Source organism: Canis aureus, chromosome 13 (assembly GCF_053574225.1).
Source record: "Canis aureus isolate CA01 chromosome 13, VMU_Caureus_v.1.0, whole genome shotgun sequence".
NCBI classification, from domain to species: Eukaryota; Metazoa; Chordata; class Mammalia; order Carnivora; family Canidae; genus Canis; species Canis aureus.
In genome coordinates, this window is record NC_135623.1 from 43723185 (window position 1) to 43740171 (window position 16987).

Below are 16987 nucleotides of genomic sequence, written 5' to 3' on the forward strand. Positions count from 1 at the left end.
AAAACTTTTTATTGTTAGTGCTTAGTGGCAGCTGAAGGCTAGGCTTAGTTGCAGCGACCAACTAAATGTAATAGCAACAACATGTATTTATTGAGGGCTTGCTACGAGCCATGCACTGAGTCAAACTATTTTACATAGATTAGTTTATTTAATCCTCAGGATCCTGAGCAATGGTACTATTTTTATGCCCATTTTATCGATGAGGAAACTAAGGGACACCTGGGTGGCTCAGTGATTGAGTGTCTGCCTTTGGCTCAGGGTGTGATCCCCAGGTCCCGGGATCGAGTCCCGCATCAGGCTCCCTGCAGGGAACCTGCTTCTCCCTCTGTGTCTCTGCCTTTCTCTTTCTCTGTCTTTCATGAATAAATAAATAAAATCTAAAAAAAAAAAAAAAAAAAAAAAAAAGATGAGGAAACTAAAGCACAGAGAGAAAAAAACAACCTGTCCAGCTTGTAAAAGGTAGTGTCAGGATCTGACCTCAGTAGGTCCGATTCCATGAGGCAACAATTAGGTTCATGCTCTACTCAGAGGCCCTATTTAATTGGCAGTTTCTATCTTTGCATTTTCTTCTTTATTTGCTATTTTCCACATTCAGTAAGCATCTTCCAGGATATAAGCTTTAAAGGAGTAAACGGTACCCTTGAAATGATTAGCGAGGAACAGTTTTGCTTCTGAGGACATCCAACTTATTCTGAAAGGAGGAGATGCTGGCTCAATATGGAAGGAAATGCCTCCAAGGAAGACGCAGAAAAATGAGCCAAGGGGCCAGAACAGTTCACAGAGTAAAGCTTTTAGTTCCAGGCAAATTAATTCCACTTATATAGGAAAGAAAGCACCAATTTAAAAGAATCACCTTTTGACATAAATCCTTGTCTGTAATGACAGCAGTTTGGTTAGCATGGCTGGGCAAGGAGAGAAGCCAAGTAAAAGCATAGATTGGAGCCTGTCTGGATTCAAATCCTAGCCCCACCACTTCCTACCGTGTGATCCAGGGAAACTTCCTCGTTGCCTCTGACTCTGTTTTCTTCTCTGTCAAAGGAAGATAACAGTACTTGCCTTATAGGGTTGTTAGGGGAGTCATTGAGCTCATAGGTGTTGTAGAACAGTGCCAAGCACACAGAAAGCACCACAAGGACCTTTGTTTGCTTTATGTCGTCCTCATGAGGTACTCAACATTGTGTGCCCAAAACATTGACAGCGGTTTTATATCCAGACATTCTTGGGGGTTTCATACAAGACAAGGAGATACTAGATTTGATTTATCTTGGATGGACCTTGCTAAATAAAGTGATTCTTAGACAGCTCAGATTTCTTTTTTTTTTTTTTAAGATTTTATTTATTTATTCATGAGTGACAGAGAGAGAGGCAGAGACACAGGCAGAGGGAGAAGCAGGCTCCATGAAGGGAGCCCGATGCGGGACTCAATCTCAGGTCTCCAGGATCACTCCCTGAGCCGAAGGCAGGTGCCAAACCGCTGAGCCACCCAGGGATCCCAGATTTATTTTAATTTCAGAATTTGAGTGGTATTTTGCAAAGTCAGTCGACTAACTTGTTGCCGTGACTCAGTCTGAAGGTGGAATTTTGCTCCCAGCAGAAGGAGCTTTAGCTTATAAACACTTATCAAACAGAAACAGACAGACTGGCCATGCTCTTGAAAATCGGAAAATGGGAGTAGCAAAAAAATGAGAGATCATCCTTCCTGCAGTCCAAGGAATTAGAGAAACTGAGGTTTGGACTTTGACGTAGCAAATTTATTTAGAGGTGATATTGGTAGAAATAAAGTATGGTTCATAGATGATGGTGTGGATGGATTCCCACACGTTTAAATCCTGTCTCCTGCTTTCTTTGAAGAGTTGGAATGAGTGATCTGTGACAGCCTTTAAAGGCTTCCATGGAGGTGAGGGGGGCTTCCTCCTTCAAGGCAGTTTGGTCCAGCCCTGCTAGTTCACCCATGAGAGAAGCCTGGCAAAATTCCAAAGGTGATTAATGTTGTATCTGTTATTTCACAGAGTGGAGTGTGTTTGGGTGGATGGAGGAAGAAACCTATAATTTCATAGCTACTAATAGAATATTTCTGCTAAACATCTTTTTATTTAAAAAATTGGTGAAAAGACCTTAAAATTCGAGGTGATACAAGGGCATTGACCTGTCCCCAGAATAGAATGCACCCACAGTTGTTAATAATATCTTGTTGGCGCAGGTTGGAAGGGTATAAAATATTTCCTGCAAAATATCAATTGCCGTTTTGGCCCATTGTTCTGGGAGGTCTAAATGAAGTTTTTAATTATCTGAAGTCTGAAGGCTTTCCCCCTACAAATATAAAGTCAGGGGTTAAAGCCTAACCTAGACCATTTAGGAAAAAGTACTGTATTTTAAAATCACGCCACCACGGTCCTGTTTGGGAAGCATACAACCTGGGTCAGACTAAATGTTGAGTCGTCAACTATTTCAATGCCCATATTCATCATGCCTAAGAAGTATAAGTGTTCTTATTTTTAAAAAGTTTTTTTTTTTTAATTTTTATTTATTTATGATAGTCACACAGAGAGAGAGAGAGAGAGGCAGAGACATAGGCAGAGGGAGAAGCAGGCTCCATGCACCGGGAGTCCGACGTGGGATTCGATCCCGGGTCTCCAGGATCGTGCCCTGGGCCAAAGGCAGGTGCTAAACCGCTGCGCCACCCAGGGATCCCAAGTGTTCTTATTTTTTTTCATTTTCTTTTTCTTTTCTTTTTTCTTTTTTTCTTTTTTTTTTTTTTTAAGAAAGAAAGAAAAAGAAAAGAAAGGGAAGGGAAGGGAGTGAAATTGTGTTCATGGATAGGAAGAGTCAATACATCAATTCCTTCCGACCGGGTCTGTAGAGTCAGTACGGTTGCATTAGCTCCCAAAGGCCCGGGAACGCTAAGCGCAGGCAGACAGAGGATGGAGACCTCTGGTGTCAGAGGGCCCCAAGGAGAACGAGGAAAAGACTGACTGGTAAACTCCTAGGCTCAAGCCTGGCTTGAGAGCCAGCCCCCTAGGGGCCGTACCAAGAGCAAGGCCTATCACCTTGAGCCACAGAGGCCCGAGGACCGCCACACCCTCCGTAAGGTAGAACTTCTCTTTGACAGCCGGTCATTTCCCCCGAGGGGGTGCACCTTCCCTGGAAGTACTGCAATACCAGGTCGATGCGCGGAGTGGACAGAGCAAGCTCCTATTCCATCTCCCTGCTCCAAAAATCCATTTAATATATTGTCCTCGGATAGAGGACGTATCAGATATTAAACTGATAAGAACAGATACTATACTTGATCTTAGCCAAAAGGCCGAGAAGCGGTTCTTATTTTTTTAATAGGTTCTTTGAATTATATTCTAAATGACTGCCATGTAAATAAATTAGAACAACAATCATGCCATGCTTTTTTGTCGTCCTGGGTCATTTTCATCAAATGCTTAGTAATTTCATTGCACGTGTGTAATTAGGTGAAGAAGCTCCACCCGAGCATCCATGGGTCAGCTATGTAGACTCTAGCTGCCAAAGGCGCTTCTCCTTCTGAACAGAGCGCTTTGCTCAGCCAGTGTAGACATGGCCTGATAAACAATGGAACTTCTCCCTTGAGCTGGAGTTTGGATTGATCTAATTCTTTAACTCAGAAATGTGCACAGGTTTGATGAGTGTTTAAATGACTGCATTTTAGTAAAACAGGAGCTTAAATTGACAGTAATGTGAGAAATAGCATAATTTATAATGAACTTGAAAGGCAGTAGCACTCACTGTTGCTCAAGCTAATCAAGGGACTATCAAATCAAGGTTTTAACATGAGCTTAAATATATGTGGCAGGAAGGTAGTTCTTGCGGGCTTCTGTCTGTCAGTTCCAAGCACTAAACCTGTCAGAGTGCAACATGGTCGTGTCACTTTTAACCAAGATGTCACATATATTGTGAGAAACAACCTGCTTTGTGTTTTCTCCTCTAGGATTTTGCTGGGAAAAGCAAATGTAAAAGGAATTTTTTTTTTAACACTGCATTTTTATTTTGCAGATTCTCAGGCTGATGGAGTGAGTGACAGAGTGGGTTGCCAACTCGAGTGACTCCACTCAGCGTACACAGTGGCTACGGGGGATAGATTCAGACATGCCCAAAGAAGTCTGCCCATGGGGAGACTCATACCTTTGAGGTTTAAATCAGGTGTGTGAAGAATGCTGGAAACATGACTTTCTGGAGTTTGGTCTGGGTTGGTTTGGTTTTTTTGTTTTTGTTTTTCAGGGAAAGTGGGAAGCTTGGTGGCTCTTGCCTGTTCTTCCAACTCTTTCAGAGCCATAAAATACTTCCAAAGTGTAATGTACTCTCTCTCCTAGGGTTTGGTCTACTCTATGCCACTGCTTGAAAGGGTCATCCTATATTTTTATCAAAACTTTAGGTGTTTAAAGACATGATGTGGTTTTTCATATGCAAAAAGGGTTTTGATTTTGGAGACATTTTTAAATTGGGGATTGAGGTTTACTGATCTGTCTCTTACCATGTGTCTATTTCCTTAGAAAAAATAAGTACAATTTGTCATACACAAGTTAGCTACCACATACCTGAAGAAATTACGTGCAGATTATCTTTAAAAGTAGGTGTTCACGTTATCTTTAAAAAGTTGTTAAATAGCTCCAAAATATCAAGCAAATGTAACGTTTCTTTTGAAAATACAACCCACGTTTCCTTGCAGAATGGTTATGCTTAATAGCCTCTGTTTAATTCATTCAGAAACTACACGATTCTTGTTGCTATATTTTGTTAAAAAGGAAGGAGAGGCTGTTTCTACAGGTGTTACAGAAAAATCAATACTGAGCCACGGATTATTGGATCCCATAGAACCATGGAGACTTGGCAGTGAAATTCTTCCAAAGGTGAGTAGAGGCATTGATTTTCCTTCTCATGCCTGAAGAAATATGACACGAGGAACGGAGGCTAAATTTAGATTGGAAGCAAATCTCATCTGAAGCTATGCCTTTAAAAAAGTTAGTGACAATTTAAAAACAAAATTAAATGAGCAAATTGAATGAGAATTTGAGTATACAAGATTTTTCTCATGTATTTTTTCTTAGGTTCGCTTTTTTTTTCTTCATTCCTTTGAATGCTTTTGAAAAAAATTTGACTGTTTGACCAACATTTTGTCTGTAATTAAGATCCAGTGATTTCCCTGTACAATATAAAATAGCCTCAGTCTTTTTTTTTTAAGATTTTATTTATGCATGAGACACACACACACACAGAGAGAGAGAGAGAGAGAGAGGCAGAGACACAGGCAGAGAGAGAAGCAGGCTCCATGCAGGGAACCCAATGTGGGACTCGATCCCAGGACTCCAGGATCATACCCTGGGCCTAAGGCAGGGACTAAACCCCTGAGCCACCTAGGGATCCCCTAAAACAGCCTCAGTCTTAAACCCATAACCAGGAGTGCAGTAATCCTTCAGCTCCTAAGAAAAAGCATATTATTTACACAGTTTTACTTAAAAACACATGCTCATCACGAATCTTCTTTATTTGAACTGTGTATTTTTCCAGCCAATTTGTGCCATAATTTTTAGACACATGCTTGCTTACGTGTTTACTTATTTCACAGTTTCTCCTAGATTTCAAAAAGTTGAAAAGCTATACATAACGCATTGGTGGTTGTACTGCATTACTTAGCATTCCATCCATGCAGGCAGACGGTGTTCCTAGGTTTGGAAGTATAAATCCCAGGGGAAGTGAGCTGAAGAACATTTCATGCATCACTCATCCTATTATGAGCCTTGTGCTGTTCCATCTCTCTACAAGGTAAGAGATTTATTGCGAGCTGGCTTCTGCCAGTAGAAAATGACATATGCTAATGGCTCATGCTTCTAAGTGTATGTTTTTGGAACTCATAATGGCCAGTATAGCAATTGTTTTATAAAGAATAATTGGAAAATTTAAGTTACTCACACATGCTCTATCATGTTCATCTGTCCCCAGGTAGCATTTGGTTGCTCTGTCCTGAGACCCCACAGTGTATAGTATTGTCTTTTCCTCATGTGAAGTGGGATGGTAAATTGGTCATTTTTATAATGAATTTGAGTAGAGTAGATGATCAAAGGAAGATAATTCAGGTCTTAAAGTGGAAAATTGCCCAACTACCCCTGGCTATGTCTAGGGGTAGGTGTAATTTAACTTCTAATACTTGGGATCAAAAACTGATTATGAGAAAGTTAAAATGTAAACTGCTAGTGAGTACATGGGAATGTATAGAGTTATCTTAATAGTAAGCTTTTCTTTCTGCTGTTCAGTAGAACATTCTCGGTTCTTTTTTTTTTTTCCTTTTCCTGAACTTTCAGACTGGCAGAAACAACAACAAAAATTGTTTATAATTTACATTCTAACTTTGGATCACCTAGCTCATACCCTGACTCTGACTACCCAGAGAGACAAGGCTTTGAAGGAAGAAGTAGCTATTGGAAGGCCGTTTCTGCTTTATTAATAAAATCACAGGGAAAATGCGACATTCTGGATGTCCCATCTGATGAGGTAAGATTTTATCATGTCTCATAAAATGAGATTACATTTGATCTTATTTAGCATTATCCCAGCCCCAAGAAAGTTTGCATTTGTCAATTTGACACGGAAATCTGTAATATAAAGCTTTATATACACTGCCTAAACTGTAACCAATTTGAGGCATTGAAAGCTAGGCTATTTAATAATGTATTTTATTTATGTACAAATTACATTATTGTTACTGTTTTTCTGTCCTCAGCTTGGAAAATTGTAACTCAGTATATCATACAACATTCTTAAATAAAAATAAATTACATACATTGTAATTCTTAAGGGGGGCAAAGGCACACTATTTTCTAACCTTCCAGGAGGTTTAACTTTGGAAGTGTGAACTCTTAAATGTGAACAAACCAAAGACGATGGCATACTTGGGAAGTATTCTAAAACTAAAATGGGAAATAAAGATTTCATGGTAAGTGCCAGCCTTGTGTTTACTATTGTAATACTTTCACATATGCCTGAGAAGGAAACAAGTACCAAAGACAATGGAGCAGTGATGAAGGAACTGAACGTATGGGAAGCTCAGGTACCTGTAGATACAATACGAGGAGACACAGGTCCCTCGGCCCCTTTATTTGGTACCTATCCTGTAATCCATCAAAGTGGCCGGGTACTCACTTTCCAGTTCAAAAATATTAGTGTTTTCAACATCACTGCTCTTTCCATTATACCCACATCCTCTCCACTACATAAAATATATCTTATCCGTGTCTGAGCAACATGAATGTAGACATTCTGTCTTTGGGTTAAGCACATTGGTATGACTTTTCCTAAAATGTTGCAAAGATGAATTTCCACAGATAATTTGTAGTTTGTGAAATATGAATTTTTCAGGGGAAAAGTGGCAATTAATGGAAGAGTAATTATCTTCAATGTGAAAATAGTCTGGGCTGCTGACTTTGGCAAGCACAATGTCTTTGACTCATTATCATTTTCTTTGCTTGCTTTGTTGTCATTCTTTGGATTCTTTCTGGATCCATCTCTCTTTTGTTCCCCTTCAACTCCTCTATTATATTCCAGTTGGTAGTTAAAGAACAGAAACAGAGCAGTAAGACTGCATGGCTACATTTTTCCAGTGCCACCAACTGGGAGTTAAGCTGGCTAACATTTTGAAAGCCCAGCCCATTTCGTTCACAGCAGGAAAGGCAGGTAAAAGCATTTCTGTATTAAAGTACACACTTTGTTTCTTCAGGTTCTTCTGGTCTAAATTCTCATGTTTGCCAGTTGGAGGGAGAAATGGAAAGGAGGTTGGGGACCAAATACCTGGGGTATTTAATCAAATACCCAGCAACTCCTATTATAGAATGCAGAAATTTCACTTTTGAGGATTAACTAGAGTGGATTTTGTCAACCCAAATGGGTGTCCCCCTCTTCCCAGCATGTTATTGGGCTACTTCCTACCACTGCCTAAATACGATGCAGTGGGAGAACTCCAAATAGCTTTAATAGTAACTCCTGGGTTAGCAGAAACTAAATAGGCAGGGTGAGAATTCCCATAAAACATAAGTATAAAAAAAAAAAAGAAAAAACAAAAAAAAAAAACATAAGTATATGTGAAGTTCCTCAAAGAGTACCTTTTACCTGTGATTGTTTACTTCTATTACAACAAGAACTTGAGAATGGATTTTACTTTGTTCTGTTCATTTGATTACTATTTCCTAAGTGGTAAGTATACACCTTCTTAAATATTTTATGAAGCTCGCTTAATCAAGCAAATATCCCAACACACATCACTGTATTGATCCTTGACCTTCTGACCTGTCACTCTGCCATGCTGGATGCCTTTTTCTCATGTTCTTGAAGATGAGATTTTAGGGAACTGATAGAGTGAGGAGAGATGTCTGCCTTCTATCTCCGCAGCAGCAGACCGTGGTGTCATCTCATTGGAGGGGACTTCCTTGCTAGTGGTGAAATTGGGATGAATAATATCACTTCGCGTTCATGCTGAATATATATATAAGCTTAAGAGCACTATGTAAGAGTTGTCTAGGAGGGATAAACATAGTATATATTTAAGGCAGGAGGGCCAAAGTTCCAAGATGTGTTAGATTATTGTGATAATATCATAGCTTATTTTATGAATAAATCAACATGCTCCCCAGCTGGTGCCCACGGGCCATATATTGAAATAAATCCTACAGATCCTCTTTCATTGGAGTTAGAGCCTTTACACGCACCACCTTACCATGGACTAGAACCCTAGTTTGTTTTATGTTTTATGAGTGTCATAATATGGATATTTCTTATCAAACAAATCAGAAGTTAATAGAAGGTGCAGTGGGAAAATCAAATAACTTTGCCTTTGAGGTTTAAGCAAAAAAGGAAAAAGAAAAAAAGAAAGAAAAGAAATAAAAAGAAAAGAAAAGAAAAAGAATGATGAAAGGCCATGGATGCCTGCACCATGAGTGAACCTGGGATCTTTTCAAGAGTATGAGGTCCCTTCCAGTTTAGCAGTTAGACAGATTCTTTAGCCAATTTAGCTTCAGCTTGACAAAGATTTCCTACTTATAAATGTCTCTTGGGGTCCATGAGGAATCTCAGATACTCATTTATTTTGTAAAGAAGTGTTCAGGATCAATACCATCAAAATATTTCACAGTTACCGTGTGCATTCCTTGACTGAAGTGACGGTGCCAAGGATCTGGCCATATCCTGTCAGGCACCCGACACAGCTAACCTCCACTGCACTTGAGTGCACTAAATGGCCTTCTGGATGTCCAGTTGCCTGAGGTCTCGCATTTGTTCACTTATTGCTTTCTGGTTTCGAGACTCTTGCCCAGGATAGTCATGGCTGGGAGCAAGGGGTAAATGGGTAGGGGATGATTTGTGTGGGTGTTTCTTTTCTAATTTGTTAAATGAAAAAGGCTGGAGAATAAAATGTCCTTCTTTTGTTGATCATTCAAATAAGTACGTGAGATGTGAATCATAGCCTAATGGTGGTGGTGAGGAGTGAGGGAAGGAGGCAGTTCCCCTTCAGCTGCTATGGTTCTCAGAGCCCCACTACACTATCTTAATAAGCTAGAAGGAATGATGTACCATTTCTATCTAATATGACATAAAGATAGCAGTTCCTTTAAATGGATTCATTTTTAAACATGAAAGGCAGTGGTCCATGGTCTGGGTTGAATATGTGCACTCACCTATTTGCACACATATACTTCTTGTACACATTTTTCAACCAAGTAATAAGAATGGTGGAGGGGAAACCACAAGGACTCCCTCAGGGTCTGGGGTGTGGGTGTGACCCTAAGCAGGTACCAAAGCAAGTGCATTTTTAATTCGAAGCTTTGGGTTTTAGCTTAGAAATTGGCTCACATTTTACATTCTGTTTCATTATATATCGTGATTGTTTTATTAAAGAAAGAGTTTTAATTTGCTTACTGTTGAGAAAATCTGATGTTTGAGACGTGTGTGCCATGTTTGCCCTTCTTTGATATTTTTCAAAGAACACTTACTTAGCTTCTGCTATGTGCCAGATACTAGTTCACCCCTCTCCCCCAACACTGATGACTATCCCAGAGGCTCCTATTCGAATCTGTAAAGTACAAAATAGAGGTTCACAGGGGTGTGAAACAGATGAATTGGCAATAGATATGTGAATTGTAAATTGCCATAGCTCCTTGATCCTGGGCACATTTTTCCACCCAGGGATTTTAGTTGGTCATTGTCAGAATTTAGCAGAAAGCCCCATCAAATCTGTAAATTTTTGTTGAACTTAACGCAATCCCTTCACGCTTTAGAAGCTTTCTAAAGCTTCTTTTCTACTTCCTACCTTCCAGAGGCACAGAAAGTTATTCATTTCCCATTTCTACTTTGCACATGCTCCACACCTAAAGATTGACACACCCCCACCCCCATCCGCCTTCCATTTTCACTCTTACGCTCCTTGGTTCCCATCTTTTCTGAAGATAAACTGCTGCATGTTCTCCTTGTTTGTCTAATTCTTGTGTACTTGGTATGTGTTAAACCAGGAGCTTAAAAACTCAGTGGATGGTGGCTCTGTCTTCTCTGCTGCAGGGTCTGCGGTATTGATTGATGCGTGTGTCTGTGTCATCCTCTGAAAACATGGCAGCTTAAGTTAATGCATAAACATAGCAGTTAAACTGGAATTGGATCGACGGGTTTGAGTTCCTGCTGTACTGCTTACTAGCTGTTTAAACAGTTCTAACCCTGCTTCCTCGGCTATAAAATGAGGAAAGTAATCATACCCACCCCCCCTTGGGTTGCTGTAAAGATTACAGGAAATAATGAGTATAAAGCACAGTGCTTGGCGTATGGTAGGAGGTCAATAAACGTCAGTAACCATCTTTAGTATCGCTCCTATTTATTGCATGTCTGTGCAGCTACTCACATACCCCATATATACAATTTTTCTATATGCATTAGTCAAAGAAGGATGGCTAATCTTAGACAACATCGTGAAAAGGCAATATCCGCCTTCCGCATTGCCAGCTTTTAATGTACCAGAAGGTGCATTTTGTCCTCGCTGCCTCTCGATGCCCAGACCCTGCCTCTCTTGCCTTTCCTGGTAAAACCTCCTTTCAAGCAATGACCTGAAATTTATCCACATAAAGGTCTAGATGACGGAGAACATTTGAGGTGTTGCCCTTGTCAAGGTCACTAACCTCTTATCAAAGATCAAATACTGAGCTGATGAGATCGCAGGCATCCAGCAGCAGCTGGAGAAGTTTATTTGACAGTATGATCTCTCCCTTGCCTTCAGGAGATCTCCCCAGAGTGGGAGTGGTTAACTGGGCCAAGGAGGGAGGTTAGTCCTCCTGTGGAAGGTGCCTGCTGGGGCTCTCCTGGGGGTTGTCTGACATCCTCAAAGGCTGCCTCTCTAAGCCTGGGGCCACTTAGGAATATCTGTCAGCTTTTCCTTTTTTTTTTTTTTTTTTTTCCAATTATGACTGAGTTTTGAACCTAGTTATGCCTTAGACCACAAGCTGAAGTCCTTTGAGCATTTTTTCCTAATACTCTTCTTTATGTTCGGCTATACATCCCCTTTTCTCTGTGCACACCCCATCCATGCTTTCGTTGTCAGTTGCCTATTGTATTTCTTTCACAAAAGGCCTGTATTCATGATTTCAAGTTGTTTGCACATCAAACTATTAGGCTGAGATGTTCTCCTAAAATACTCTCTGTGTATATGTAACACTTTCTATGCACATTTTTCAGAGTTCGAAGGGCTGGGTTTAAGTTTAGAGTATGCCTTCAGCAGCAGTATATGCTTAGGAAACCATTTACTTCCTCAGCCTCAGTTTGTCAGTGAAGTGGGAATAAAAGGGTCTGCCAGAGGGTTGTAACAATCAAATCAAAGCGTTCTCTAAAGTCAAAAGTAGTATAGAAGCTTCTTGGTCTTCTTTTTTACCCATCATGCCTACCTCCTCAAGCAATTTTTTTTTTAATAGAGGGCATGCAGAGACACATTATGTTTAGTAATTTGTGAAAGAAGAGATCAAATTATCTTTCTTTGACATTTTTCCTCATTACCTGACATCACTCTTCGGTGCCTTCTCCTACCCCTGTCTGCTGCCTCCTGTCAGGGCTTTGTAATTGAATCAGAGATAGCCCAAAGGAGAATGTTCTCCATGAAAATAGAAGAAGAGAAACAAATGTCCACTGGTAAACAAGGAGTCCACACCAATGGGCTAGATCCACAAATGGCTTCTCAAAGGGTACAGATCATTCTGTAGACTTTCTGTATGTGGCATGGTCAGGCCATGCCACCGGGTCACTCAGGGGTTTGGAGTAAGGCCACAAGGCATTAACATTTTCAGAATCTTCTATGCAAAAGTGAGAAATAAATAAAAGTATTTATTGAGTAGCTACTATGGGCAAGATACTTTTCAATAATAATAACAGCTAACTGAGTTTTTGTTAGACACCAAATAGGCACTGGGCTGCAAGGCTACCCAATTATCTAATCCTTACAACAACTTTGCGGCAGTGGTATTATATCCATTTTATTGTAGGGAAACAGGGCTCTGACACCAAACCACTATTTCCTGGGTTTCCCAAGGATCCTGCGATAGAGATAGCATTAGGCACATTTTGCATATGAGGCAGTTGGGTCACAGAGAAGTTAAGTAACTTGTCCCCATGGTTCTAGGTGGAATCCCACCCAGGTCAGCCTGACCCTGCACACTATGCTGCACTGCCATTCTGAGTGCTCTCATTCTCAAAGGGGACCTTTTTTCTTCCCTCTGAATTTAAATCTGTTGTGGATTGATACTTTGGTAAAAATATAATTAAAATAAATTACTGGAAAAATAAAATTAATAAAGACATTCAAAACACAAACTCATGTATTATTAGATTCAACAAACCTGAAAATACCCAGGTTGAAAATAAAATTAAATGCCACGTCCCCTGTTTTTGTATTTTTTTTATCTCACTAAAGTTCAGCAGCATGTCTTAACAATATACCCTCGCAAATTGAATTTTATATGGGATATGTCTATTATTGGAAGGCCTATCATCTCATAACCTACAGAACCAAGAAATCTAGACTGCTATAAATTCATTTATTTGATAATGAAGATACCACTGTGGTACGGGTATATCACTCTGTCTCCAGGGCACAGGCTCATTGTTGCATTGATTAATAATATTCTTTCCCACTGCATCGAAGTAGGCTGAAGAAATTAAAAGAAGCATGATAACACAAAGCCAGAAAAGCAAACTGGTTAGTTCCCACAGTGGTTAGTGCTCTTCTGGGCAGAGCAAGTTAGCTGAGCAACTTCCCCTTTTCAGCATTCCTGAAAGCAAATTTTAAAATAGAATGGCTATGAAAAACAGCAAATGTGTATTTCCCAAGGGAGAACAGGATCTGTAGCAGGTGCCTATCTCCATCTCCATCTGCAGAAGTGTCTGCAGGAAATAGATGAGAGAAAAAAGGCTTAATAAACAGAAAATGTCAGAGACACTATTTTTGATTTTTATTTAGCAAAATCATGTCTCAGATTTCAAGACAAAACTGTTTTTTGCCTGATTCCTGGCCCAGCCCTCCAAACACATCACTACTGTTTGAAATGCTGCATCTACACAGCATACATGTTGGTTATGGTAGATCTCACTTGGACTTTGGCTTCAAGGAAGAGATGCCACCTTAGAGGACCTGTTGGCAGCAATCATTGTGTTACCAGTGTTACAGTTTGTTAATATAGAACTTTCTCTGCATTCGGTGAAGGTAAAAACGATGGTAGAAAATAGAGGATTCTTGTTTGCCCTTATAGAGGAGCCCTTTGCTGACCGTTACATTAACGACCATAGTTTTCTGAAATTCAGATGGAGTTCCATTCTTGTTCTTAAGCAATGCCCTGCCCTGGTATCTAATCTATTATTTAAGCTTAATATCATCATTTAAATATTGATCATTTGTTTATGGAGTGCCCACTAAGTGCCAGATCCTGTGGGAGACTGCTAGATCTTGGAGAAACAACTGTGGCAATTTGGTTCTACCTCCAAAGAGTTTCTATTTCTAGCCTGGTTGGGGAGGCACAAGGTACAGATTTAGAACATCATAGCACCGTAATAAATGGAGGGACCGATTGACCTATCACTGTCGAAGAAGTGACGAACTCAAGCTATGGAGTCAGAAAAGGCTTCACAAGTAGGTGACATACAATATAGAGCTGGAAAAATAAGAGTTTAAGATTTAGTAACAGTGGGGCATCTGGTAGGCTCTGTCAGTAGAGCATGTGACTCTTGATATCAGGGTCATGAGTTCAGGCCCCGCGCTGGGCTGAGCATGGGGCCTACATAAAACAAAAACAAAAACAAAACTCAGTAATGATAAATACAATATTTTTGTGCAGTGTGGTTTTCCTTGAACTCTTCATTCATGACCTGTTTTCTGGGGACTCTTATTTGGCCTCCCAATGGAACTGCTGTCTTTATGGAATATTTTCATATTGTTTCTCTGCTTCTCCACATCACCTTTCTGTGTTTGGGCAATATCTAAAACATAGAGTGGTTAAAAGCAAAATTGTATTCATGCTCACAACATCTTCCTACTGTCTTTGCCACACTGACTGCTAACAGTTTCCTTCTAGTTTCAAAAACTCAGCATATGTGATCATATTTGTTCCTTCTTCCCCATGATAAAATTCATCAGTGGTTAATGAGCTCCCTACTATTAAATGGGACGTTAGCCTTGCCTCCAGGATCTATGAGACAAGGCATACCTAAGATAGCTTTAAATTTTTAAAAAAGTAAGCAATCTCTACTCAATTTTAGCTATGGGAGTCTTGACAAAATGGAGGCTTTTGTTTTAGAAAATGAAAGTGAGTAAGTAATCTTAGGGAGATTAGATGTTTAAAAACAGCTTTTTCTTTCTTTTTCTTTCCTCCTTTCTTTTTTTCTTTTCTTTTCTTTTTTTTTAAAGAATTCCAGGGAAAAAGAATGGTACTTATAAAAAAAAATAAACACTTTAAAGAATGAAGATTGTAACCATGCATTGCTAACTGGCAAACCAGACATCAGCAACAAGGAAAAAAGATAATGTGGAACAGCAGGAAGAAATTGCCCAATGAACCAAATAAGCTGCCTGACAATGTTTGGTTGGAAACTAGACCCTGGGTGGGGCCACACAGAATTTAGGGTCATTGGCAAGGAGTCTCACCACTATAGTCCATGTCAACTAAAGGATGAAGGTAGCATAACCCTAGATAATAAGAAAGTGGCACGAGTGAATCCCTGTATCTTATTTTTGTACAAATATACACTCTATTGCCATCCAGAATCATGCAGCTCTGATCTGAATAAAGACATCTGAGCATCCAAAGAAGTTGATAGGAAGTGCTCAATAAATGTCAGTTGCTATTCATTTAAGACAGACTGATGCCATTAAAACACTATTTTTATAATCAAAACCAAAATCTTGACACCACACTGTCACGTACCAGCAGAGTTCTTCTAGGGATTGGAGACACTGCAAAAAAATGAGCAACACTTATTCCCAATCTTGTAGCATTCATGGCTCAGATGGAGACAAAGATAGTCACCTAGAGTTGAACATGTGACAACAGGGTAAGTAGAGGGCACCATAGGTGTAACTAAGAAGGAGAGATAGCACCAGGTCGCGGGGTATGTCTGAGGAAGTTTCCTCAGGCAGTAAGGTTTCAGGTGGGAATTGGAGGATCCATCGAAGCTAGCCAACAGTGAATAGAGGCTGAGATTGGGCAGAGTTTGGAGTCCCAGGATAGAATGGAGGGGGAACAGATGTTGAGTGAATATGAGAGATAGGGCTGGATGTCATAAAAGACCTGTTGAGGGATCCCTGGGTGGCTCAGCGGTTTAGTGCCTGCCTTTGGCCCAGGGCACGATCCTGGAGTCCCGGGATCAAGTCCCACATCAGGCTCCTTGCATGAAGCCTGCTTCTCCCTCTGCCTGTGTCTCTGCCTCTCTCTCCTCCTATGTCTATGATGAATAAATAAATAAAATCTTAAAAAAAAAAAAAGACCTGTTGGCTAAAACTCAAGATACAAGAATTGGGGTATAGCTCTGGGAGCTCACAGGAATGGGAAGACCAATTAACAGGGGACAAAAGACGTGAGACCTGGTGCCACCTCAGACACTTGCAATGGGTCAGCTTACATGTGTCTCTTGATCTGCTACACTTTCCTTTCTTTCATGCAATATGGTGGAAAATACCTTGCCTAGCTCATAGGGTGCCTGTGTGGATTGTATTAGGAAAGTTCTTTGTTAGCAATAGTCCGTATATGAAGATAAGTTTTGTTTATTAGTACTTTCCATGGCTAGGGAAACCACTGGAGGAAAGTATCTCAAAATATAAATCCATTTTGGAAGATTGAGATCCAAGATTGGGAACTCAAATGAGCCAGGCAGGTCACATTAAAATTTGAAGGGGCCTCAAGCAGAGCAATGCCAGAGAATAGTGGGGACTCTGGCAAGCTGGAGAAGGCATGCCCTGTCTGAAAATCAAAATAATGTGTTGTTATGTAAGAATATAGATCTTGCCATGCTAGGTCTTCTAATTTTAACTTCTAAATTGGTAAAGACCTTCTAACTTTAAAGCTGTAAGTTCAAATGTTTATGTGAACCTAATTGATTAGTTCAGATATTCAACAATGATACTTTGTGGGTCAGTGTGAAACAGTGTCGCCCTCCATACATACCCCAAAGAGCTGTGAATTCTGACCTGTGGACTGTGATATCACGTTCAGAGGAAAAATGGAGAGAAATACATCCCTAATCACTTGAAATCAGTACCAAGGTCATGTAAGTGAGCCACATTCTTTGGTGCACAAAGACAGAATACTGGGGTAAAACACTTCATGATGTACATGGCAGTCTTTATGTTCCTTGTCACTGAACTACTACGACATTTTACTCGCTCTTTCATCTTTTTTTCCCTTCTGTAAAACCCATTATAGCCCTTTGAGTCCTGCCTGCTGACTTCTGTATTGAATATGTCACT

The 16987-nt window shown here is 40.1% G+C and overlaps 1 protein-coding gene and 1 non-coding gene across 29 annotated transcripts in view; one reads left to right on the top strand and one right to left on the bottom strand.

Annotated features, from left to right (window-relative positions):
* Nucleotides 1-16987, top strand: part of LOC144282376 (uncharacterized) — a 233119-nt gene that overhangs the window by 33336 nt on the left and 182796 nt on the right. For 14 of the 28 annotated variants that reach the window (XR_013350819.1, XR_013350818.1, XR_013350817.1 and 11 more), the window contains 4 exons: nt 4021-4167; nt 4732-4874; nt 5675-5787; nt 6324-6513. The gene's annotated coding sequence lies outside the window, so the exon portion shown is untranslated. Of the gene's footprint in view, nt 1-1404; nt 1980-4020; nt 4168-4731; nt 4875-5590; nt 5788-6323; nt 6514-6851; nt 7693-16987 lie in introns of those variants that run through there. The other 14 variants (XR_013350826.1, XM_077845933.1, XR_013350825.1 and 11 more) reach the window with 12 other exon arrangements.
* Nucleotides 3126-3316, bottom strand: LOC144282790 (U2 spliceosomal RNA). Its single transcript, XR_013351231.1, has one exon. It is a non-coding gene; the product is annotated as a U2 spliceosomal RNA (small nuclear RNA).